The sequence below is a fragment of the Podarcis raffonei genome, chromosome 5, assembly GCF_027172205.1.
Source record: "Podarcis raffonei isolate rPodRaf1 chromosome 5, rPodRaf1.pri, whole genome shotgun sequence".
In the NCBI taxonomy this organism is placed as follows: Eukaryota; Metazoa; Chordata; class Lepidosauria; order Squamata; family Lacertidae; genus Podarcis; species Podarcis raffonei.
Window position 1 is genome coordinate 94,281,721 of NC_070606.1, and position 27,345 is coordinate 94,309,065.

The following is a 27,345-nucleotide window of genomic DNA, read 5'->3' on the forward strand; positions in this document are numbered from 1 at the left end:
TTCCACTGCCTCCCGCAGTTTGGTCAAACTCATGCTGGTAGCTTCGAGAACACTATCTAGCCATCTTGTCCTCTGTTGTCCCCTTCTCCTTGTGCCCTCTATCTTTCCCAACATCAGGTTCTTTTCCAGGGCGTCTTCTCTTCTCATGAGGTGGCCAAAGTATTGGAGCCTCAGCTTCAGGATCTGTCCTTCCAGTGAGCATTCAGGGCTGATTTCCTTCAGAATGGAGAGGTTTGATCTTCTTGCAGCCCATGGGACTCTCAAGAGTCTCCTCCAGCACCAGAATTCAAAAGCATCAATTCTTTGGCGATCTGCCTTCTTTATGGTCCAGCTCTCACTTCCATACATCACTACTGGGAAACCATAGCTTTTACTATATGGACCTTTGTTAGCAAGGTGATGTCTCTGCTTTTTAAGATGCTGTCTAGGTTTGTCATTGCTTTTCTCCCAAGAAGCAGGCTTCTTTTAATTTCGTGGCTGCTGTCACCATCTAGGCACTCACATTAAGAGATCTGCAACTTTTCCCCAGCATTCCAATTCCCAAGGCTTTTTGCAGAGGGAGGCCATGCCAGTGGATGTGGGTTAACTTTGTAAATAGTAGTGCAGACTTTAAGCCAAGGCTGGGGAATCTCAGGCCAGGGAACAGAATGCAGCCCTCAGATTTCTGTCCCATCGGCATGTGTTCCTACACAGGCCATACCATACTGCTTTCCCCCAAGCCATGCCTCTCTATGCTGGGATCAGACAGGAATCCCTTTGAACATTCCCTGACATTAAGTTTCGCCAAGATAAATGGGTCCTCGGTGAGGCAGGGCCTTCTTGGCCCTCAGCCAGGGCCTGTCTGTCCGACAAGGGCCTTGTCCGCTTCAGACAGAGCCTTCTGCTTCCATCCCTTAATCGCAGCCCGGTGATTTATGTGGGGAAGCTGGAGACCCCAATTCCGCTTCCCTTCCTGAGTCTCTCGCTAGCCTGAGAAGCGGCAGCGGCAGTTCCAAGTCAGGCAAGATTGATGAGGCTTAAAGGTGTTCTCTGCATACAGAAGCGTCTGTCTGGGCCTGCTGTGTGGCACAACACAGGATTAGTTGACGTACTACAAGACCTCGCAAAGAGGCAGGAGAGCTGGATTACAGGGGAGGGAGGCCTTCGCCTGAACCGTATTGTGGGGCCCCAAACCATCTCTGGCATCCCAGCACGAGCTGCTGAAAAAAGGAGGCAGGCCACCCAGGTCCCATTTATGGAGTTGGGTGGCCGACGCAAAACAAACAAACACAAAATCCCCCAAATGACAACTTTATTTTAATTGCAGTTGTATATTTTTGTATTCTACTGCATGTTACCACTGTCCACCACATTGAAACGTCCTCACAACTGGTGGTATATAAATATCTTCTTAGAGCTATCCTTAGGAAGTTGACTAGGTGCTCCAGGGAGTGATTACTGCTTCACTGCAGCGGGGTGAAGTACCACCTGCCTTGAAGGAGACAGTGGTGTGCCCCTTTCTTAGAAAGACCTCCCCGGACCTTGAAGCATTAAACAATTATTGCACTGTGGAAATGTCCCATTCTGGGGCAAGGCTTTTGAGGTGGTGGTGGCAATCCGCCTTCAGGCATGCTTGGATTTCTTGAATCCATTCCAGTCTGGCTTCGTAGAATCAGAGAGTTGGAAGAGACCTCCAGGAATCTCAGCTAAAGCATCCATGACTGGTGGCCATCCAACCTCTGCTTAAAAACCTCCAAGGAAGGAGAGTCCACAACCTCCCGACAGAGACCTTTCCACTATCGAACAACTCTTCAGAAAGGTCTTCCTGATGTTTGGGCCTGGTCATGGCCTTGGTCACCCTGGTTGATGACATTTATCAGGCGAGAGATGGGGAGGCTGCTACGCTGCTCGCTCTCCTTGATCTCTCAGCGGCTTTTGGTACTGTTGGCCGTGATTATTTCCTTCTGGAGGAGCTCAGAGGGTTGGAGGAGCTGTGCTTCAGTGGTTCTGCTCCTCTTGTTTCCAGAAAGTGGTCATGGGGGGGCTACTGTTCAGTTCCATGGGAGTTGCCCCATGTTGTCCCACAGGGTTCCATCTCACCCCCCCATGCTATGGAGCATCTAGGAGCTGTCTTGAGGGGATCTGGACTGAAGGGTCCCCAATATGCAGATGACATTCGCCTCTATCTCTCTGTTCCATCTGAATCAGGAGAGGCGGTTGAGGTGTTAGGCTGGTGCTTGGAGGCAGTGATGGGGTGGATGTGGGCCAATGCACTGCAGCTGAATCCTGAAAACACAGAAGAGCTGCATATCCCACCCAGGTCCTCATGTGCAGGAGGTGGGGGAGAAAGCATGCTCTGGACAGGAATTGCTTCACTGTACAGAGGCTGCCCAGCTTTCAACGGCCTTGGGTTGATCCCGTGGCCAGCTTTTGACAGCCATGGCCATGGGTTCATCCTGTGGCCAGCCTCATTGCGTGTGTGTGTGTGTGTGTGTGTGTGTGTGTGTGTCTATATGTAAAGGTAAAGGGACCCCTGACCGTTAGGTCCAGTCACGGACGACTCTGGGGTTGCAGCTCTCATCTCGCTTTATTGGCTGAGGGAGCCGGCATACAGCTTCCGGGTCATGTGGGCACCATGACTAAGCCGCTTCTGGCAAACCAGAGCAGTGCACGGAAACGCCGTTTACCTTCCCACCAGAGCAGTACCTATTTATCTACTTGCACTTTGACGTGCTTTCGAACTGCTATGTTAGCAGGAGCAGGAACCGAGCAACGGGAGCTCACCCGACACGGGGATTCGAACTGCCGACCTTCTGATCAGCAAGTCCTAGGCTCTGTGGTTTAGACCACAGTGCCACCCACATCCCGATGTGTCTATATGTGTGTATATATTATTCCTGTATTGCAAAGTGTACATTATTCCTACATTGCAAAGTGTACATTCCAACCCTTTGCAATGTGTTGTTGTTTAGTTGTTTAGTCATGTCACGAAGAGGCGGACACGACTAAACAACAACACATTGCAAAGGGTTCGACTAGTTGACTCTTGGGTTCCCTTTCTATGAATTCTGCCCCAGGAATGGTTCCTCTTGCATGAATCCTGCTGCATGAAAAAGCACAGGACAGAAGGGAAAGCAAGCTGACAGTCCCTGCTAATGTTTGTAGACAGTTTCTGGACACATTCCATGCTGGGCACCTCAGTGGAGACTTCACGATCTCCCCCAAAAGCTGGCCCCCTGTGGCTTCCCCGGCAGGGACAGCCAATCTCCCACAAGGACGCTCCTTGGGAGCCAATCGATTCTTAATTAACAGGGCTCCTCGTCAGCGCCTCCACTAATTGCTACTCAGCATAATTGATTGTTAAACTGTCACTGACTAAGCTCCGGAGGTTTAACCCAGCGGGAGGTGACGGCTGGGCCCTGTGTTTTGTGTGCTGAGCTGCCAGAGCCCTTCACACCAGCCGCAGGGCAGGGGGGGAGTGTTACTTTACTGAGACTCAAAACAAATCAAAAAGCCAATTCCAGGAAGTTCACCAGAAAGGCAAGAAGTGGGTTCTGCAAACATAATTTGCTCCAATAAACTATTTAGGGTTGTCGGGACACTTCGGTGCTGTATTGTATTATCCGGTGCGAAATCATAGTAAATTTGGTACGGTGCTTTCAGGTGTTCAAAGCTGCAGACCTGAAAAACAACCGCAAGCAAGTCTAATGGCTTATCTCCCACATTACAGGTGAGGAAGGATGGCAACATCAACCCCACCATGTGGGAAACCTTTGTAGACAGACCTCAGGAGACAGGCAGTCAGACTGTGTATCTACAGCAGTGACCAGAGGAAGAATTACTGCTGGGAGGAGCATAGAGAGAAGAAATGTCATCATGCATCTGCAGCAGCATAACTGGACGCCTTCATCTGCCCCGGCTGTAACAAAACATGTCTCTCCCGTGTCGGTCTCTGCAGCCACAGCAGGTGCTGTAATCTTCAAACAGTTTCACCCCCAAAGGCACACTCCTCCGTTGTCTCCCAAGACAGGTGGATGCCAACGACAACAACAGATGAGGAGACTGAGGCTTGTCCAAGGCCCCCTAGTAAGTTCATGGCTGGAGCAAGATTTGAACATGGACCTCCTGTTTCACAGCTCTGTCTCTTAGCCACGGTGTTATCTGGGTAGGATCTAAGAGTTCTGCATCCCAACATTCTCTGCAATGAATGTTAAATATTACAGGGGGGGTGACCTCGAAGACAGCTTCACGGAGACCTTTAAAGATATTCCTGCCCTGAGGGGCCGTTCCAGCTGTTTGTACAGAAGCCTTGGCTCTGATGGTGTTATAAACTCCATTCATCATCGAGAAGGATCAATGGGTGTTTTCAGGAATTGCCAGCTGAGTTAAGGTGGAGCACCTGGGGCAAATAGTTAAGGGGAAATCACAGCAGACCAAAAGAATACTAGTCCTCATCCTTTCTGTCTGCTCACAATGCCCAGTCCTTATGCAGGAATTGCAGATGTACGGCTGCCAGCAATGCTTGTATCCTGCTGTTATGTACTGAGTTGAATAGGATCCAAAATGCAGCAGTCTGATTGGTCCTAGAACAATAAGATTCAGAATGCAGCAGTCTGATTGGTCCTAGAACAATAGGATTCAGAATGCAGCAGTCTGATTGGTCCTAGAACAATAGGACCCAGAATGCAGCAGTCTGATTGGTCCACAGGATCCACCCAATCCAGCTCCAGGTGGAAGTGAATCCGCAACCTGATTGGCCTACAGGAGAATCCCGGAACTAGCCAATCACGTGGGGCCCATTGTGTAAATAATGTATATAAAGCAGACATTCTGGGGGAACTTCCATTCCTCCACCAGCCAGTGTGGTGTAGTGGTTAAGAGCGGTAGTCTCGTAATCTGGGGAACCGGGTTCGCGTCTCCGCTCCTCCACATGCAGCTGCTGGGTGACCTTGGGCTAGTCACACTTCTTTGAAGTCTCTCAGCCCCACTCACCTCACAGAGTGTTTGTTGTGGGGGAGGAAGGGAAAGGAGAATGTTAGCCGCTTTGAGACTCCTGAAGGGGAGTGAAAGGCGGGATATCAAATCCAAACTCTTCTTCTTCTTCTTCTTCTCCTTACCACTATGAGCTGAATAAAGAGCATGAAATCCACTCTCGTCTCGACTCCTAGTATATTTCACCTGCAAATAAACAAGGCACCAAACAAGCAAAGACTTTACCATGTTCTTTTGAATGCAGTTTTGAAATGTGTCTTATAGTTTATACTGTGTTTACCCCCCCCCCTTTTCTTTGTATAATTGTATCCCTTTAGGGACAGGTTGAGACCATTTTTGAAAAAAGATTCTCAGAGGCTTTTAGAAGTTGCTTTTAGTGGTGCTTTTATTAAATTCTGCTTCAAAGTCCTAACACATTATTTTACTTCATTTTAGATAATGCTTTATTGCTGAGATTTTCCCCCTCTGAAGTTTATTTATGGTAAATAGTTATGTAAGCCACTTTGAATAGTAGTTAGCAGGCATCTGGATTTTTTTTTTAAAGTTTCTCAATAAACAGGAACCTAAGAAGCTGAGTCATGTTGGAAGTCAATTCAGCTTGCTGAGAGGTTTGCATGAGTTAAGGCAGATAAAGTAAAGGACACCCAGCTTCCCAGACTTTCCCTGTTCCTTCATCTCTATGCTGACTTCTCTCTATCTCTTTGATGTTTAGACTGATAAGTCTTAGGCTGCATCCTGTTCCTTTGGACCACTAGACAAGAAGTCATCTTGGATCAATCTTCTGGGAACAAACAGGGAAGCATGCCTTCTCTATTTCTCCAACTAGTAGATTAGCTAGGAAAATAGTGAGCCAGTGTGGTCTAGCACCGCCTCTCCTGGTAAGCCCCGCGGAGGACCTTAAGGTCCACAAATGACAACACCTTGGAGGTCCCAAGTTTCAAGGTGGTTAGATTGGTCTCAACTAGGGCCGGGGCCTTTTCAGTACTGGCCCCAACTTGGTGGAACGTTCTGTCACAAGAGACTAGGGCCCTGTGGGACTTGACATCTTTCCACAGGGCCTGCAAAACAGAGCTGTTCTGCCTGGCCTTTGGTTTGGACACAGTCTGACCCTTATGTTTCCCTCCCCTTATGGTTTTGATCCATGGGCTACTATTAAAATGAGGCTGCATTTTAAATTATATTTTAACCTGTATTTTAAATTGGTTTTTATTTATTTATTTATTTATTTATTTATTATTGTAATTTTACTGGTGTTAGCTGCCTTGAGCCTGGCTCTGGCCGGGGAGGGCGGGGTATAAATAATTTATTATTATTATTATTATTATTATTATTATTATTATTATTAGTGGTTAAAGGGCTGGACTAAGACCTGGGGGGCTTGGGTTCTAGTTGCCACTTCGACCATGAAGCTCCCTGGGTGACCTTAGGCCAGTCGCAGTCTCTCAGGCTAACCTACCTCACAGGGTTGTTGCAAATATAAAATAGAGGGGAGGGAGAACAACCTCTGCCACCTTGAGCTCGTCGGAGGAAAGGTGGCTTATAAATGAGAAATAATAATAATAATAATAATAATAATAATAATAATAATATATTTATTATTTATATGCCACCCATGTTACTGAGTTGCCCCAGCCACTCTGAGTGGCTTCCAATGCATTAAAACATCAAACATTAAAAACCTCTCTATACAGGGCTGCCTTCGGATGTCTTCTAAAAGTCAGGCGGTTGTATATTTCCTTGACATCTGCTGGGAGGGCATTCCACAAGGAGGGCGCCACTACCGAGAAGGCCCTCTACCTGGTTCCCGGAAAACTTGCAGTGAGGGAACCACCAGAAAGCCCTCAGAGCTGGACCTTAGTTTCCGGGCTGGATGATGGGGGTGGAAACACTCCTTCAGGTCTACAGTCATACCTCAGGATAAATGTGCTTCAGGTTGAGCATTTTCATGTTACACTCCGTGGCGACCCAGAAGTAATGGAGCATGTTACTTCCGGGTTTCACCTCTCGCGCATGTGCAGACGCTCAAAATGACATCAGCCACATGCTTGGAAGTGGCGAATCGCGACCCACGCAGATGCGCAGACACAGGTTGTGTTCGCTTCAGGATGTGAACGGGGCTCCGGAACAGATCCCGTTCGCATCCAGAGGTACCACTGTACAAGGCCAAGGCTTGAAAGGTCAACACCAACACTGTGAATTGTGCAAAAAGCAGAATGGGGGAGCGCTGGCCCACAATGGCGCCCACCTGAGAGGTGCTGTAGCTGCTCTCTGGCATGCTCAAGCTTAAAAAAAAAGCAAAAAGCAATGGTTTTTCCCACTCAAGGGGAGATGCCAGTTTCTTTACATACCTCCTGGTTTCTGGGTTGGTCTGCTTGTTTTGTTAAGTGGAGAGGTCCCAGAGGCCGGCTGTGGGCGGCAACTGCTGCTACAGCAAAAGTGCCGTCTGCTTTCAAAGGTGCAGGAGATGCTTTTCAGGGTTCCTTCCTAGGCAGTCACCTCTTCCTGGGCCCAGGAGGAGCGAGGCTGCGAGGAACCAATGCCCAGCCCTGCCACCTTGCGCACCCAAAGCAGATGGCAAGATGGAAAGGCAGCTCCTCTGGCAGGGCAGAGCTGCTGCCACTGCTAAATCTTCCACCCCCCTTGTGCGCCCCCTCCCTCGAAGTCCACCCCCCCCACTGGCACCGTGAAATGAAAGCATTAAGAGGCGGCGGTGAGGAGACCAGCCGCTCCATTGCAGATGCCCCCGCTAATTGAGCCGTTTTGTTTCAGAGCGCTTGAAAAGAGCAGAGCTGAATTGGCTTTGAGAGGCATGGAGAGAGGGAGGGGGAGCCAAGGTAGGGGGTGGGAGAATAGAGGCAAGAAAACACACACAGAGAGACACAAATATGTAGGAAGAGAGACCCACGGGGCCAGCCCCAAGAATGGCAGCCGAGCTAATCCCAAAGCCCTCAGTTCTCTCCCACGCACAAAGACACCTACCCCACTGAACTGCTTCCCCTGGGAATGTCAGGAAACATGGAAAATGGGCTGGATCTTTCTAGCTTGAAAGCTTGGTGGAAGCCTCCTGGAAGCTGGGGGACTTAAGAGGCAACGTTTTGGAAGTTTACTCTTAGATGCATTCAACACTAACTTGCAAAACGAAAACCCCATATTGGGTATTTTCCATGGTTGCATTTGAGAACCCATAATAGCTCTACAGCTGTGTTATCTATTAGGGTTGCCAGCTGAGGAGGAGCACACAAATCCTGATCTTTGACCTGCCTAGGTTCCCAGTTGTGGGCTTGATATGATGGCAGCCCCATCTGGCTGACCAGGTGCTTTTGGCCAAGCCACGCCCACCTGCCCTACACAGGTAAGGGACAGCCTTGCAGGCACCCGTGATCAGCCAATCGCTGGGGCTTGAAAGCCGTGCGTGGAATGCAGTCCCACAAGAACTGTAGCGACAGCCACCTCCTTGGGGATCCTGCCATCTTCCATTCTGTGGACATGGCCAAGCACCACCCATCTGTCAAAGTTGGCCCAGTGGGATTAGAACCATGCATAGAATGTTATTTGCTCAACAACAGAAAGGAGCAGAAGTCCCAGCAAAGGAAGAATGGATACAAAAACCTATGGAATATATGCAGAAATGGCGAAACTAACTGGAAAAAATAGAAATCAAGATAACAAACTTTTTATTAAAGAATGGAAATGGTTGGTTGAATATTTACAGACAAATTGTAAACAGAGAAGAACATTGGCAGGATTAGTGTAATAACCTTCAGTTTTATAACAGTAAATATTTAAAGTAGATGAATAAATGAACAAATTAAGTTAATTAAGATATGTAGAAGATATTAAAAATAAATTTAAGGAACCACAGAAAGATGGGGAAGGAAGCCCAGTTTTGAAATTTTTAAATGACTGTAAAATTATTGAAACGTATAAACCTGAAAATCATAAATAAGATTAATAATAAAAGATTAGAATTATAGAATCGTAGAGTTGGAAGGGACCCCAACGGTCATCTAGTCCAACCCCCTGCAATGCAGGAATGAGGGTAGGTATGGATCAGGCATACTGGCCAAATTTTCCCACCCCAGTCCTAACCTATTTAAGCATACCTTAAGTGAGCACACCGCTCAGTTGGTTAAGAGATGCAAATGAGCAACATGCCCCACCCACAGGAAGGGATCGTCTAAGCTTCCTTATTTGGCTTCCTCACTGTCACCGGCAGTATCATTGGACAAGAGAGACAGAATGCGGAACCCTCAAGAGTTGGCGCGTATCTCTCCATCTCAGGCATGAGCTCATGCTCTCCAATGGACCTTCCACTGTGCTTATCAGACCTTGGCTCCTCTAGCCATCACCACCTTGCAGGGAGCCCCTGCCTCCCTGTCACCCGGCAGATTCCAGGGCCTTGACTGACTTAGCCGATGGGCAAAGACTCCTCAGCAGCTCCAAGTGTTGCTGGAAGACTTTCTCCCTCATGCTGATGCTTTATCAGCGCTCTGCCTTTGCTGCAGAATCGGGGAGAGCCGGGGAGATAGATGCTGTCTGTGCAGGAAGCTAGAATGTAGAGGAAGCTTTCCCACAGGACTGTGACAGGTGGGTGGGCTGCTGACGGCTGCATCACCCGACTAATTTTAGCTCTGGAATAAGGACGGAGCTGGCTTGACCTCTGCCCTCTCGCAAGTCCCAGCAGCAAAGTGTCACGTGGCCCACTGTCTCCATCCAGATCCTGGCACAATTGTATGTAGTCCCTTGAAAAAGATTAATCAAGCAATGGCAAAAGGTTTGCCCACGCTTAGCTCTCAAATGCACAAAATATGTGTTTCCAAGTTGTAAGGAGAAGAGACATATGGGCGTATTCTGGATCCCTTCCTTAATTTCCAGCTTCTTTTTTGGGGGGGTTGTTTTTTGTTTTAAGTCTCTCATCCTTTTTACTTGCAAAAAGAGAAAAATAAATGCGCAAGATTTGGACGATTTTGACAATAAATGCACAATACCTAGGCACAAGATCCAGTAAGAAGAAAAGAAACAAGAGAGAGAGGTTGGTTGATTCTCAAAAGTGTCTGGGTTCATTGAACACATTTTGGAAATGCACTTTCCTTATTCAGGGGCAACCCAAAAGTGGATGCTTCTTGATTCAGGTATGTTCCAGAGCTACAGATCTGCCCATTTCAATTTCCCTCTGTTTCTCTCAGATTCTCTCTCTCTCTCTCTCTCTCTCTCTCTCTCTCTCTCTCTGTCACATTTCCACATTATTTTGGTTTTATGAAAACCAAAAACTCATTCATGTTCATCAGCATTTGTCTCCTTCTAACATGCACAGTTTTGCCTAATAATGCATTTTCACAGGTTTCATTCACAAAGATAGATGATAGATGATGATGATAGATGATTGATAGATAGATAGATAGATAGATAGATAGATAGATAGATAGATGATAGATAGATAGATGATAGATAGATAGATAGATAGATAGATAGATAGATAGATAGATAGATGATAGATAGATATAGATAGATAGATGATAGATAGATAGACAGACAGATAGATGATAGATAGATAGATGATTGATAGATAGATAGATAGATAGATAGATAGATGATAGATAGATAGATGATAGATGATGATGATAGATAGATAGATAGATGATAGATGATGATGATGATGATAGATAGATAGATAGATGATAGATAGATAGATAGATGATAGATAGATGATAGATAGATATAGATAGATAGATGATAGATAGATAGATGATAGAGATAGATAGATAGATGATAGATAGATAGATAGATAGATAGATAGATAGATAGATAGATATAGATAGATAGATAGATGATAGATAGATATAGACAGATGCACGCTTTCCCCTAACAAGCATATTTTGGCATCCATCACATGGATGGAGAACTGCACCGCAAAATCTAGAGACTTGAGAATTTTTGAAGGATGGCTGCATTTCAGTTCACAAATAGCTTTGGGAATTTCAAATTGGGTGGGTTTGCATTAAAATGCAAACTGAAACCAAACTTCCCTACCTGCCTCCCAGACTGATGCACAGACTGGAACATTGTTCTGCAGGGGTCCAAGGTCTGCCTTCAGCCCCAGATAGATGGGAGCAGCCACCTCTTTTTCCACCCAGGGACACTGCTCAATCAAGGCTGAAGGAAGGGGCAGTCACCAAGTCATCAGGCCCTGGCCTCCTGGGGGATTTTGTGGCCCTGATGCCCAGGTATGTAGCTACTGCTGCAGCTTCTATCTGTAAAATGAAAAATGATGAATGGTGAGAGGCAGCTCCCAGACGACCTCATAAAATGTAACTCAAAAGGAGAAGCCCAGCCTCCAGAAATCTGCACTCAGTTTGGATATGATGGTTTGTGTCAGTTACGTGCAAAATTGATCAAACTTAGACCGTTATGTCTACGCCTAGCCTAGAATCAAGTTGCATGCTTCCCCAAATTGCCCGTGGAAAAGGAAATTGCATTTTAAAAAATGTGTTGGGCTTCAATAAGCTCAGGTGCTTTTGAGACTCATTCTTTCGCTGCATTTCTGGACTCCCTTCCTGGCTTTTCACCACCCCATTAAGACGTGAACCTGTTCCTGGCTTCCTGTTTCCTGTCCAAAGAGCACGAAGGCACTGCAGTGATGGTCAATATTATATTATATATGAAGCATTGAAAGCCTTCAATGGCAAAATGCCCTACAGAGAGAGACAAAGTGGGCATGCTCTGGAGCCTTTGGTGTGCTTAAAAGTGTCCGCCTGCGAAGTGTGCAGGATGCATTTTCGGCTTGCAGCCAGCCTCATCTCTCATCCTTTGCCAGGTCCGTAACGATGCGCATACATCAGTCACAGCACCTGGCGCATGGGAACGCTTCGCCGCACATCTGGCCCAGGGAGAAGTCACGTCCATCACTTGGAACAGCTGGAGGAAGCTGGCCGTGAGACAAGGCATCTGGTTGGGGGGCTGATCTCTGCAGGTCAGTTCCTGGCCTTGCGCTCCAAGGAGAAGATGCAGAAGGAGAGAGGGGAGCTTCCAAAGGGTCACCTGAAATGGAATGGACACAACAAAAGATGCACAGGGGCTTAGAGTGGGACAAGTGCCAAGTCAAGTACCGGTGTGACTCTGGCTGCTGATTTTATTTTTTTTAAGGATTTTAGCAAGATGAATCCAAGTCAGCTCCAATGCACCAATTTTAAATTGCATTTGAACCTTTAGATTAAATGCTGGGTGAATTCATTGCAACGCTTAACAGATGAAGGCTCACAGTCCTAGACTTTCACTTTGATCCAATACATTTTGAACAACGATGGAATGCTGTAGTGTGTTGGAAAAAAAACTGATTCTGTGGTTCTATTCATCAGCTCCCTAAGCCTTCCAACAGCCCTGAGAGGTGCATCAATGTTGCTGGAGGATGAGTGACTGAGACTAAAAGCTAGGATTTTGTCGAGGGCACTCTTGTGGTTTCATAGCACAGGTGAGGTTTTAATCAGGCGCTTTCAGTCTCACAGGTCAGTCTCAGAGCCTCTGTACTGTGCCAGGTCACCCCATAGCTTCTTCCAATATTTTCCAAGTTGTGATGAGTTGCTGTCCTCGTGCACGTGGATGCTCACATCTATCAAAGGGAATTTCGCAGCCACATTATTTGGTCTGGTGTGCAGAAATCAGCATCCCAAGAATTGTATCTTCCCTTTAAAAATCAAAATATGCCAAGTTTCTAGCCCTTACGACATAAAGATTGTGTATTTATCCTTAGCTGTCCTGTGTAGTGTAAAGACAGGACAATGAATGAATGAATGAATGAATGAATGAACGGCATGGTCATAGCTCAATAAATAGAGCGTGAGACTGTTAATCTCAGGGTTGTGGGTTCGAGACCCACATTGGGCAAAAAGATTCCTGTATTGATGACCCTCGTGGTCCCTTCAAATTCTATGAATGAATGAATGAATGAATGAATGAATGAATGACTTAAAGGGGAGGAAGGTCTAGTGAAATTGCAGGAGACACACAAAAACTGCAGGTCTGAAACTTTGGGAAGGGGCCAGGATGTGATGAGTTATGGACTTCACGCATCTCAGGGCACGTACAGGATATGTCACCCTACCAAATAGTGCTGCTGCTGACATTTCACCTGAAGTGAAATCCAAAGCAAATGTGAAGGTTTCTCCCAAGGTAAAACATCTGAAGGCTTTTGAAGAAAAGCCAAATGGAAAAGAGGAAAGAGTTTCACTAAGACAAGAACAAAGTTTCCCAATGTGTTTTCTGCCCTTCCCTAACCCCGCCCTGTGATCCCAACATTTAAATGGTCATCTTTCTTTCTGCCAAAGTACATGTCATCCAAACACATTATCCCCCATTCTTGCCATACGGCCATTATGACATGGCCTGGGGTGTCGGGGAAGGGGGAGGAGAAGAAACCCTCTGCCTGCATTCATAGAATATAAGACTATCAACTAACCACCATAGCTATGTTCTGCCTCCACAGCTGGAGGCAGCAATGTTCCTGAATCCCAGTTGCTGCAAACCACAGGAGGGGAAAATGCTCTTGTGTTCAAATTCTACTTGCTGGTTTCCCACAGGCATTGGGTTGGCCACTGTGAAAACAGGATGCTGGACTCAATGGGCCCTGGTCCTGGTCCAGCAGGAATCTTATGAAGTTCTTATTGAAACCCCGCCCCCCCCCCCCGCTCCTGGGGGAAACACGCAAGGAACTATGCCTCCTCCCAGAGGAAAACCGAACTTCAGGTATTGGAGTTGTGTGTCTGTGTAAATTGGATTTGGGAGCCTGATTCAAGGAAAGGGTTAAACCCACCAGTGCCAGATTACCAAACTGGCACAGTAGGCAGCAGCCTATGTGCCCCACGCCTTTTAGGGGCCCCATAACAACGGATGAAAATGATATTGGTTTTATCTTGAAGTAATATTGGTTTTTTAAAATGGTTGGTTGGTAAAAAATTTTAAAAAAGTATTAGGAGATAATTTGTGGGGTGGGGGGTGAAGTGAAGGACATGAGGCAGGAGTTGGTAATGCAGGTGAGCTGTGCACAAGCAAGCTGCCAGCTAGCTCTGCGGAGGCTCTTTTTATTAGCACAATATGCAAAACCAGTCAGATACATTTTGGACTGTGACCTTTAAACATCTTCCAACCATGAGATTGTGGGGTGGTACAATGTTATTTTGGCACCTGTTTCCACCACGTCATTTCCCCCTTGAACAACGTATGACGAAGGAGACAGAGGTCACAGGCAGGGCACGGCAGACCACTAAGAGAGCAAAGGTTAAATAGAGGGCATGATGTTCAGACAGCTGTGGTTTGTCTGCGGATAGAAGTGTACTCCACACCTGAAGGTCACATGTTCAGACAACTGAGGCTGTCTGCAGGTGGAAGTGTGCTCCACACCCGGCGATCATTCCTTCAGGGGGGCGAGATTTTGACTGCCTAGCGACCTCCACAGAGTTTAAACTGGCACTGAAACTCACTTAACCCAGTGCCAAGGGCCCATTCTGAATTGGGTCTCCTGCCAACGCATAAACACACACTGCACAGATACCATTGCACCTCTCTAAAACTGCAAGCAATCCTATACCCTCCTCTCTGGTCACACCAAGTTTGCCCCCTCCTTTAGATATCATGGTACAGTGGTACCTCTGGTTCCGAACTTAATTCATTCTGAAGGTCCGTTCTTAAGCTGAAACTGTTCTTATCCTGAGGTGCGCTTTCGCTAATGGGGCCTCCTGCTGTGCATGCGACTCCGGCGCTCGATTTCCGTTCACATCCTGGGGCAAAGTTTGCAACCAGGAGCGGCTACTTCCGGGTTAGCGGAGCTCGTAATCTGAAGCATTCGTAACCAGAAGCGTTTGTAACCAGAGGTACCACTGTATTAGACTGCAGGAACAGAAGTCCTTCTAGGGGCAGGGCTGGGGTGCCGGGGTGAGGGAGAGGGGAAGAGAAAAGAAGGTTCTTGCAGTAGTCGAGCACATTGATAATCTCTGCAGCAAGTTCCAGGGTGAGCCCCAGGATTGAAACCAGATTCAACAGGACCGCAAACGCTGGTTCAGATTAAGCCCTGAATTAATATTTCCTGACGGGGAGCAGGGATGCCATTCCTTCCTGCTAGCTAGCGTCTTGGACGAAACAGGGAGGGAGCCTGTTCCTTCCTCCTTCCTTGCTGACATCTCTGCCCCCCACTCCACCCTAGAGAGTTCAGCCGTCAGAGTTCACTGATGGTGAAACCCAGAGTGGTTTTTGTGGCCTGGGAAGGTCTCCAGCGTGAGGCTTCCTGGAGGGAGGGCTTTCTCCAGAGCTCCCTTTCTGCCATCTCCCAGAGAAAAGACTCAGGTGCGGGGACAGGTGAGCACGTCCATTTTGCTTCTTCCTAGTTCCACGTTTTTCCAATCCTTCGATCACTTCCCCACATTGCCACATCAGTTTGGCATTTTTTAAAGAGAAATGATGAAAATTTATTAGTATTTCAGTGCACATTCCCCCCCCCCAAATACACTTTTTACCACAATATGCACATTTTTGCTGAACCATCAGTGATATATCACAATTTTTTGTATGTTATTTTCATTGATGTATATGCTGGGATTACTGCTCTTTTTTGGAGATTGGGCATTTTTGTGTGTGCTTCCAGATGGGGACTTAATTTGCAAACAGTTCGTTAAGATGAACGGGGTTGTTGGCTGTCTTTCTGTCTATCATCTATTTCATCTATCATCTAACTATCTGAGGGATCATCCATACTGTCATTTAATCTGGACACAGAAAGGTTCCAGTGCTTCCAATCATTCTCCACTGACATTTCCCACATCATTGCTTCCCATACTTTCCCCTCCTGGATTTTATCCCACCAGGAATACCCTGAAAAAGTGAGGGTAAGAGAAAATCTGGACCAAGGGACAGGAAAGTGTGAGAAGGCAGCAGTTTGAAGGAGGACATCATTATATGGGCTATGGAGACTCCATGCAGGCACAGTAAGGCTATTGTCCACAGAAAACGACAGTATGGATTTATTTATTTTTTACACTCACATACCACCTTTATGTCGGACGCGGGTGGCGCTGTGGGTTAAACCACAGAGCCTAGGACTTGCTGTTCAGAAGGTTGGCGGTTTGAATCCCTGTGATGGGGTGAGCTCCCGTTGCTCAGTCCCAGCTCCTGCCAACCTAGTAGTTCGAAAGCACGAAGTGCAAGTAGATAAATAGGTACCACTCTGGTGGGAAGGTAAACGGCGTTTCCGTGCTCTGCTCTGGTTCACCAGAAGTGGCTTAGTCATTCTGGCCACATGACCCAGAAGCTGTATGCCAGCTCCCTCGGCCAATAAAGCGAGATGAGCGCCACAACCCCAGAGTCATCCGCGGCTGGACCTAACGGTCAGGGGTCCCTTTACCTTTACCTTTTACCACCTTTATCTTACAAGGAGATCAATGTGATGTGCATGGTTCTCCTCCTCCCCATTTCATCCTCACAACAGCCCTGTGAGGTAGGTTAGGCTGAGAGATAGCGACTGTCCCAAGATCACCCAGTGAGCTTCGTGGCCGAGTGGGGATTCGAACCCTTATGAGCCTTGACAGTTCACGAAAAGGACTAAATCTGGGGTGGGGTGAGGGATATAGGCTGCCTTTTTGATGATGCTGCAGAAACACATTGGTGCCTGGGGAGCAGCGATTCCAGCCTAAACGCTTGCCCCCTCGGATGCATCCTATGCCCCGTTCCTGCCCTCCCCGCCCCCTGGGCAACATCCCTGCTGAGCCTGAAGCATCCTTTGCCCTCTCCACCCTCGGGAGCCACCGGAAGAGGCACACTGGGCAATCCCGGCTGGCAGCCCACTGCCATCTTTCTTGCCTTTGCTTCCTTCCTTCTGCGTCTTCCCAGAGATTGCCTTAATTGAATCCACGTTTCCCTGCAGCCAGGGCCCAGAGATGCTGGCAAGGCTCTTTTTCTGAAAGGTGATCCACTCAGTTGGATTCGCAGGTCAACGCTCCCTCCCCCCCTTTGGCAAATCCATTAAGCGCTCCCTTTGACCCTGGCAGCCATTAGCAGCCTTCCTCGGAGGAAGGAGGCAGGTTGTGGCAAGAGGGCCTGTTGGAATCAGGCGGAGGAGCCCAACCACCTCTCCTCTTTCTCTTCCCTCCCTCTGCCTGCCTTCGCCTCTCCATCCTGGCACTGCTGTCCTCTCTGGAACGCAATGGGCACAGGCGTCCCCCGCCCCCAGCACTCCCAAGCAAAGAGAAAAAAGCAGCAGATAAGGAATTGGGGAGAAAGCCAAGGTGAGGATTAGGGCAGGGGGTGTTACTGGGGCTCTGCATTAGCTTAATGGCTTTGGAAGACAAACAGATTAGGGAGATAGAGGCATTGGCAGGGGGATCAGCTAAATTGGAACCACAGCTCAGCCTCAGAACTGCAGGAGGAGGGGTGCAGGTTTGGAGAACAACACACAGCCCTGACTTCCTGTTACCGCTTGGAAGCTGCTGTTTGCGTAGCTGGGGTGGGTGCATAAGGACGTCAGAAGAGACCCACTGGATCAAGCCAAAGGTCTACTATCTAGTCATAGAATCATAGAATGGTAGAGGTGGAAGGGACCCCAATGATCATCTGGTCCACCCACACCCACACCCGCAATGCAGGAATCTTTTGCCCGGCGTGGGGCTCAAACCCACAACCCTGAGATGGGATTCTGAGATCTCTGGGACGTGCAGGAGAAACTCGGCCCCAGACCGCAGCGACCCACAGGGGAGATAAGGGATAAGGTGGCCTCTCAAGTCATGGCAGCAAATGCCTGGCAAGAGTTAAAAACAGGTTGGACTGATGCAGAACTAACTTTTTTTTTGGCAGCTCATGAAGACCCAAGTAGCCTGGAGTCAATGGCCACAGGTCACTTCTTTTGGATGAGATCCCAGTGTATGTTAAGGGGTGCTTCTGAAATTCTCCTGCTCCAAATTTCTCCACGGGTTCTGGAATTCAGAAACAAGGCCAGGTGGTTGGAAGTGGAACCAACCGCATTTAGGCATTTCTGTTTCTACTGCCCGGGTTTTTTGTACAACCTGCTGCGCCAAATCCAATCGCAGAAGATTTTGGCTGCAATAATAGAGCCGACTGGTTGAAATTAATGCACACAACTCAAGTAGATTTCTTTAACCCCCCCCCCCACCATGTCTACTCTGAGTAGAATTTAGCAGGATGCAACACAATCCTCTTTTTTCTGTGATCTTATACCATTGCACATAGTTGCTTGATGAAAAAGCTCAGACCCCCAAAAGTCATTTCCCCCCATCCCGCAAGAGCTCATGCGTGCATCAGCAAAACACACTACAAAAAGAGGCTGTGTACACACACACCATTAATTTAAAACACTCCCTCAAAGAATCCTGGGAACTGTGGTCTTAATGGTGCTGGGAATTGTAGCTCTATGAGAGGTAACCTGCAATGCGTGCCCAGGATTCTTCACGGGGAGGGGATGTGTTTTAGATGTATGGTGTGCATGCCGTCGATTAGTCTTTTTGATGCAATCAAATGCGATAATCACACCGTTTGCTAGGGCTTGTTTCTTTGATGTGTTTTATCAAGACAAACATGTGCTTTGGTAATCTTGCAGAGATGCAAAAGGGGAGAAGCAATTTAAAGCAGCAATCCAGTATGCATGCTTCAGCCCTGGAAATAATTGCAGGCATTCTACCAGTAATATATATATAATCCAGAATGGGTCAGAGAAACAAAGGAATGCAGCACAGGTTACCCTAGCGATGGAGAAGAAGGCATGTGAGATGGATCGAGGCACCATCCTCTTTTTGGAGCTGTATTCCTGGGCGTCCTGCAGGCAAGACGACATTGCCAGGGCCCCCAGCCCTGACAGCTGTGATTCCTGATCTTCCCAAGGGATGCTTTTGAAGCTCAGGAGCTGAAACAATAGCCGGTTCTGTTCTCCCAGAAGCCCCCGCATTCCCTCTGTGTGGGAAGGCCTTTCGGGGACCAGCCTCAACCTGCCTCTCCGCCTTTGCCGTCCTTTTGAGGAAAGCGCAAGCTAAAGCCTTTCGGTCCCCCGAGGAGCCGAGGCGAGCCGGTTGATGAGAGACCGGAGCTGTTAAAACGGCCATCAACAAGTCATACTTCACTACGGATTAGACGGAGGTAATGAGGAGGATTAGCTGAACGTCTGGGTTATCGGAGGGGGATTAGCCAGGCTGCTTGTGGGGACCCAATACGGTAGCAGGAGGGGCAGAGCCGGGGGTAGGCAGTGCCTCCGAGGCTGGCAGCAACACCCCCCCTTCTCTTGTCTGCAAGGACCCTGGCACCAGTCCCACAAAATACAAGGGCTGGCGAGTGCCAAGGGCGTCCCAATAAGAGATAAGAGTGCAGGAAAGCTGCCTTATCCCAGTGCAGACTCCTGGTCCACCTTGCCAGCTGCACTGTCAACTCGGGCTGGCAGTGGTCTCCTTCCACCCAGCAGAGAAGGGCATACCCTGCAACAAAATTTCTCCAATGAAAATAGGGGTGTTCTGTTCTCTGAGGGTTGTCCAGTCCAACTTCCTGAGATGCAAGAATCTTGACTAGAACGTCTGTGACAGATGGCCATCCAACCTCTGCTAAAAACCTCCAGGGAAGGAGAGTCCATCTCCTCCCAAGGAGACTAATGACTGCCACCTTGAGCTCTATGGAGAAACAGATGGGATATAAATGCAATTAATAATAATAATTAGTAATCATAGTAACAACCACTACAAATTTAAGCATATATCGAAGCTATACATCAGAGAGAGAGATGTGAATACTCTCTCCTTTCCTCAAAGATCACCTCTCCTAAGGTATCTAAGGTATCTAACTGTTGGAAATGCAATAGGGATAATGCTTCTCTAAAACATGTTTTCTCATTGTTCTATATTGAAAATTTTTTGGCAGAAGGTAACTGAAACCGTCAACAGAACTTTATGGAACAACCTTACATTTACAGAGCAAAATATCCTCTTGAATTATATACCCAGCACATGGAACCCTACGAAAGGACAATATGAGTGGACTCTCCATGCCCTGACCACAGCAAAAAGACTGATACTGATGAATTGGAAAAATAAAAATGTGGCTCCCTTCTACGATTGGATTGAAGACTTATACAAACTCGCAACATATGAACAACTTGCACATGAATGCAGACTTGCCATGGTCAAATTCAATGATATTTGGAATCCGTTCTTACAAATAGTGTAATAGGTTAAGATCTGGTGAAGTACAACCTTGTAAAATATACACTGGTTCTGGTTCTGGTTCTGATTTCTCTTTTTTATTTACGTCAAAGGAGAAGAAGAGGAGGAGGAGGAGGAGGAGTTTGGACTTGATATCCCGCTTTATCACTACCCTAAGGAGTCTAACATTCTCCTTTCCCTTCCTCCCCCACAACAAACACTCTGTGAGGTGAGTGAGGCTGAGAAACTTCCGAGAAGTGTGACTAGCCCAAGGTCACCCAGCAGCTGCATGTGGAGGAGCGGGGAAGCGAACCCGGTTCACCAGATTACGAGTCCACCGCTCTTAACCACTACATCACACTGGCTCCCAGTGCTCACCATGTTTACTGCACATATAATTATGTACTTTTGGAACTTTCAATAATGATGTTGAAGAATTGGGATTGTTCATGTCACATGTCTGTGTTTATATTCCAGCACTGATTGTTGGAGTCTTGTGAGCGGAAATTGAGATACGCTGTTCTGCTCTGTGTAGCTATTGCCTATGTTCTCTCTCTGAGGAAGAAAGACAGAGAGAGAAGCCATGTTTTCTTTGTTAAGTTACGTTTGATTTTGTGTGCAATAAATTAGGCTTAGATGGTACACCTCAAGGCTCTGCTAGTCGTGTACTCATGTCCTTGGATATGGGTCACACCAGCCTGCGTTGGGGGGGAGGCACCGGCCTTGGCATTATCACCCACCCTCCCCAGGGAGGCTCAACACAGGAGTACCCTCATCTATGTAGCTGCTCCTTCAGAGGGAGTGTAACCCCATCCGGAACAGGCTACCTCCCTCCCATCCATCCGGTCTCAGGATCCACCCAGTAAGAGTGCTGCAGTCTTATCTGGACGGAGCTTCAATTTGTAGGCCCTCGTCTAGACATTACCGAAGCAAGACCCTGGTCCAGCACATCCGCTGCCTCACCTGCAGATGTAAAAGAGAAGTCAAGCTAGGCGTCACCAGCATATAGCTGATCATGAGCTATTAAGCCAGAATTCCCCAGTTTGGACATAATAGGAAACTCTAGCTTAATGGAAGACAGGATATTTGATGGAAAGCCAAAGCACAATGGAAGAGGGAGAAGGCCCACACTCTCAGTCCCACACGTATCTGTGGCTTCCCAGATTATGTTTTATGAAGCCTAGGATGGTCATCTAAGCTGGGCAAGCATGGAAAGAGAGACTCTTCGAGTGGAATTATGTGACCTTGGCCAATATGTTGGCAAGGTCAACTGCAAGGTGGGCAGGTGAAATTATTCCCTCAAAGAAAAGTTGCCAACTTAGACGGGGTGGGGATAACTGTCCTGCTTCTGTGCCTCTAGGAGAGATCTTGGGGGATTCAATTGTTGTGAATGTCAATTCTGCACGATTGGGAGTGGTATTATCCACCAGCTTCTGCACTTTGCAAATGTCCCAATGCAGCTGTCGGGTTTTTTTTAAAAAAGAAAGAAAAGAAAGAAAGAAAGATCAAAAGGCATTTAGAATTCATCTTTTGAGAGAAAATGCTTTGAAAAATACATTCTGAAATATGTATTGAAATGGGAACCGGTGTGCAGATTTAAAGAAGTAATAATTGGCAGGTTAATGTGGAAATGGGATGAAATGGATACCTGGGTGGGCACTTGTGAAATTCACACAGACCAGAAATAGATGGATTCATGCATCCTTAGAGACTTCACCGCTGTCATCCTCTTTGACACCACAGGAAGAGAGGAAGCTGCTTTACACTGAATCAGATCAGCAGTCATAGAATCATAGAATTGTAGAGTTGGAAGGGACCCTGCGGATCATCTAGTCCAACCCTGTGCAATGCACGAATATGCAGGTGTCCCATACAAGGATCGAACCTATAACCTTGTCTACCACTCTATTCTGCCCTGGTTGGACTCCACCTGGAGTACTGTGTCCAGTTCTGGGTGCCCCAATTTAAGAAGGATGTTGATAAGCTGGAAGGTGTGCAGAGGAGGGCGACCAAGATGATCAAGGGTCTGGAAACCAAGCCTGATGAGGAACAGTTGAAGGAGCTGGGTATGTTTAGGAGGAGGGAAAGAGGAGACTGGGAAGGGCTGTCACATGGAAGATGGAGCAAGCTTGTTTTCCCCTGCTGTGGAGGGTAGGACCCAAACCAATGGAGTGAAGTTTTAAGAAAGGAGATTCCAGCTCAACATCAAGAGGAACTTTCTGACAGTAAGAGCTGTTCAACAGTGGAGCGGTCTCCATTGGAAGGTTGTGGACTCTCCCTACTTGGAGGTTTTTAAGCAGAGGTTGGACAGCCATCTGCCATGGATGCTTTAGCTGAGATTCCTGCATTGCAGGGGTTGGGCTAGATGACCCTCAGGGTCCCTTCCAGTTCTACAATTCTACGACCCTCCTTTAATCTCTGCAACAGCCCTGCAAGGTAGCCGAGGCTATGAGGCAGTGACTGGCCCTAGGTTAACCAGGGAGCTGCATGGCCGAGTGGGGATTTAATCTGACAAGCTAACCCAGCCTTCCTCAAACTTGAGTCCCCAGGTGTCCTGGAACTACAGTTCCCATCATCCCTCACCACTGGCTGTGCTGGCTATGAATGATGGGAGTTGTGTTCCAACAACATCTGGGGACCCAAGGGTGGAAAAAGCTGTTCTAAGCACTGTGCCATATTGGGTATCGATAAGTGGTATTTCAAGAGATGCTTCAAGAGACACCCCAATAGACATTCAAGTACGTGGATGGGACTGTGTCATGTGGAGCATGACTTTTCAAAGTCATGCTCCACATGAATGCACTCATCTGTGAGCCAGCACACACACACACAAACATGCCCGGTGTGGTACACTCAGATTCGCTGCTGCAAAATGGCATCAGCCGAGTCATAATGCCTCTCGCAGATTAAATACAACACATAATGGCAGGCAAAATGGTCACACAGCGCGGGGAGCAGGGGCTCCTCCACCACCTAGAAGGCTAAAAATCTGCGATGCAGAGATTTTGAGCGCCTGACTTTAAGGGAGAATATTGACAGAACAAATATGTCAAAAACGAGGCAGAATTGCGGCAATCAATGGGACAGTATAATGCCGCGGTGTCAATTATATAGGAATAACAAAAACGTGGGGGGGGGGAGGGGGAGGAGAAAGAGACAAAGGAACAGGAGAATGCAAACTGCGGTTACCAGGGTCGGATTTCTCTATTAGTAGAAATTGCAGATCTCTGTAGCAAATGCCTCATTGTCTAGGCTCTCTTGGCTTGTCAATGCTGAGAAGTGTGTTTCTGTGTTTATGCAGTGCAATCAGGGATGGGCCAATCTGCCCGTTTTATCCGCTCTCATTTCCCCATTCCCTCGGCCCCTGGGCTTGGAGTTCAGTTTGCCCTATTTCCAGATCAGTTAGTAATTTACCTTTCCTTTTTTAAAAATAAAGAAAAAAGAGATTCTACCTGTAGGCTGAGAATTTCCTACTAGAGCACCCAACCTGCCCTGTTTGCTCTGGGGGGAAGGATACTGAGTGCCAATCGCAGCACAGCTCTTTCCACTTATAAATGCCATCTCCAGCTCCTCGAAAGATTCCATTAATGGTGTCTCCAAAAATTTCTACACATCACTCGGGAAGACAGGTGAACTAATGCCAGTGTACTGGAAGACAACAAACACCACTATTGCCTCATTACGTGAACCATCTTTTGAACACCACAACACACACGTAACTAGCTGTAAAGTAACATAACATGATATGTAATAAAACTGTAATTTTAATTGTCTGGAATTGTGCTGGAAGAAGCAAAGATCACCAGTGTCAAAGCAATGATTCTTCAACATCAACTTTGTTGGACTGGTCATGTTCGGATGCCTGATGATCGTCTTCCAAAGGAACTACTCTATTCCAAATTTAAAATGGAAAGCGTAATGCTGATGGTCAACAAAAGAGGTTTAAAGATGCTCTCAAGGCAAATCTTTTTTAAAAAAGCATTATGAGCCGGAAAACTGGGAAACACTGGCCTATAAGTGCTCCAATTGGAGAACAGCCTTTACCAAAGGTGCTGTGGACTTTGAAGAAGCACAAACTCATGGCGAAAGGGAGAAATGTGCTAAGAGGAAGGCACCTTTGGCAAATCCACACCGTGATCAACTCTCGCCCAGAAAGCTATGTCGCCACTGTGGAGGGACGTGTGGATCCAGAATTGGCCTCCACAGTCACTTACGGACTCACTGTTAAAACCATTTTCATGGGAGATGAAATATACTCAGAGTCGCAAAGTGATTTCATGCTCTTTATTCAGCTCATAGTGGTGAGGAGGAATGAATGTCCCCTCAAAGTATCTGCTTATATACATTATTTACACAATGGGCTGCACATGATTGGCTAATTCCAGAATTCTACTGTAAGCCAATCAGGTTGTGGATTCACTTCTATCTGGAGCATGATTGGGTGGTTTCTGCCAACCAATCATACTGCTGCATTGTTCTAGGATCAATCAGACTGCTGCATTCTGAATCCTATTGTTCTAGGACCAATCAGACTGCTGCCTTTTGGATCCTATTGTTCTAGGACCAATCAGACTGCTGCAGTTTGGATCCTATTCAACTCAGTACATAACAGGAGACAATCCTCCTTGGCCTACGAGTGATCGCCAAAGAAGGAGAAGAAGCAAGGCTGTTGCGCCCTCTCCATTTCCATTGCCTAACATCAAAGCCCAAACTGAGAGTAGGAAAACTCAGAAGCAAAATACTGCATCACTGGCTTTGGATCCCGGCTCATACAGACATAGCAAAGATCGCTGTCTGAAAAGGTCCTTGATTGAGAGAGAGAATTTTACTCTGCACATGGTCTGGGGCACTTTCATTTTTAGTCTTGCTTCTGTGCCAAGAGGAGTTTAGCTAGGAGAATGTGGAAGATGGCAGAAGTAAACATCAGCAACCCTCCAAACTGAGTCCTGGTGAATCGTGACTCAGCCTAAGGCTAAGCCTTTCAGAATGATCCAGACTATTTTTATATTTGTTAAATTTGTATCAGAAGAGCACAGGGTGGTTCATAACATAAAATTACAAAATGGGAAACACAAAATGCAAACCAAAATGACAAACCAATAAACCCCGCCCCCCATGAACACATTTAAAGGGCCACAGAAGGTTTCATCAGCCCAAGGCCTGGTTATAAAGATAAAGGGACCCCTGACCATTAGGTCGACTCTGGGGTTGCGGCGCTCATCTCGCTTTATTGGCCGAGGGAGCCAGCATACAGCTTCCGGGTCATGTGGCCAGCATGACTAAGCCACTTCTGGCGAACCAGAGCAGGACACGGAAATGCCGTTTACCTTCCCGCCGGAGCGGTACCTATTTATCTGCTTGCACTTTGACATGATTTTGAACTGCTAGGTTGGCAGGAGCAGGGACTGAGTAACGGGAGCTGACCCCATCGTGGAGATTCGAACCACCGACCTTCTGATCAGCAAGTCCTAGGCTCTGTGGTTTAACGCACAGCTCCACCCGTGTCCCAAGGCCTGGTTATAGAGAAACGTTTTTTGCCTGAAGATATGTCACCCATCTTTCTTCCAAGGAGCTCAAGGTGATATACATGGCTTCCCCCTCTCCCCATTTTATCCTCACAACAACCCTGTAGAGTAGGCTGAGAGGTAGTGACCGGCCCAAGGTTGCTCAGTGAGTTTGATGGCCAAGTGGGGACTTGAACCCTGGTATCCCAAGGTCCTGGTCCAACACTCCAACCAGTTGCTTAGAGAGTGGTGCTGATAACACCAAGGTTGCATGTTCAATCCCCATATGGGACAGCTTATTCCTGCAATGCAGGGGGTTCGACTAGATGATCCTTGGGGTCCCTCCCAAGCCTACAATTCTATGATTCTGTAATAGAGAGTCAGAGTCAGAGGGTCCTTTGAGATGCACACAGACAATGCATAGCCACAGGGTCACCTGGTGACAGTCTCCCCCCCCCCCAGTGAGATGGAGCACATTTATCTTTAAGTTCTAACAATTACTTCTAAATGTGCACCTATGCGCATGAATTAGCACCTGCACATTTCATAATATCCTCTGAGAGGTCCTTCTTTTTGGCAAGGTGTAAATGGCAAACTTAAAACGAAAGACCTGCTTTTAATTCTGCCTCTCTGAGTCTACCCACCCCATCATCTCTGCTGGTCCCTTTCTCCCTGAGAGCACAAACTGCAAGACACCCTCCCTTGTGGTGCGCAGTGAGCGCTCTCCCCCCCCCCACCTCGCGGTTATGCAACCACCCCCAGAGATTTCCTCTGCTTCCCCAGGGAGCAATTACCAGTCTCTGTTGCTACATCCCCTGGTCCTTCGGGACTAAGATACATGCGCAAATAAAGGCTCAAGAGATATGAGGGAAACAGACACACAAATGAACAGCTGATAGATATAGCTCAGGCTGGCAATGTGGAGAAAACTTCCAGCCTTCTTACCTGCTCTTTCTTTCCACTGTTTTCTTGCTGTGGGCATTGCCTGTGGAGCTGGGCAGGAGAAAACAAGCAGTTCACGGCATGACCACAAACATTACCTGGTTCAAGTGTCCTCCAAGTCTCTTTTCCAGCTGCCTCTGCCAGTGCCTGGGGGGGGGGGGGACCAAGTCAAGGGCCCAGAGCCAAGCAAAATCCTTTCACCTTGGCTTTCGCTTGTGACAGTCCAGGTTGTGCACACCCCACAACCACGGTGCCAGCTGAGAGAGCATCTCCACTAGAGATGGGTGGGTCGGTCAGTTTCTCTCATTCCTCCAAACTTAAGTTCAGTTCTCCAATTTTACACATACTTTCCCCCAGAGGCGCCGAGTTCCATGGGACATTAGGGGCTTGTCCCATGATATTGTACGCGTGACACACACGTGTGATGTCACGCACGTTGGGAGGAGGCCAGAAGGTCCGACCACCACAAGTAGGTCCAGTGGGGCCCTCTGCCAGCATGGGGAGGCCGGCAGGTCCTGGCCCCTCAAGATTGGGGCGGCTCAGCCCTATCCCCACATACTTTGAGGGGGCTGAGCTGCCCTCAGCCCCATAGAATTGGCGCCTCTGCTTTCTCCTAATATACACATTTTTTGGTTGCAGAGCATAGTTCAGCGAAGCAAGAATTTCCAAGGCTGAGTTTCAGTTTCTCTACTGTTTGAGGAAATGTGAATGAGCTGATTATGCATTAAAAGGCAAACTGAGCTGGAACTTTCCCC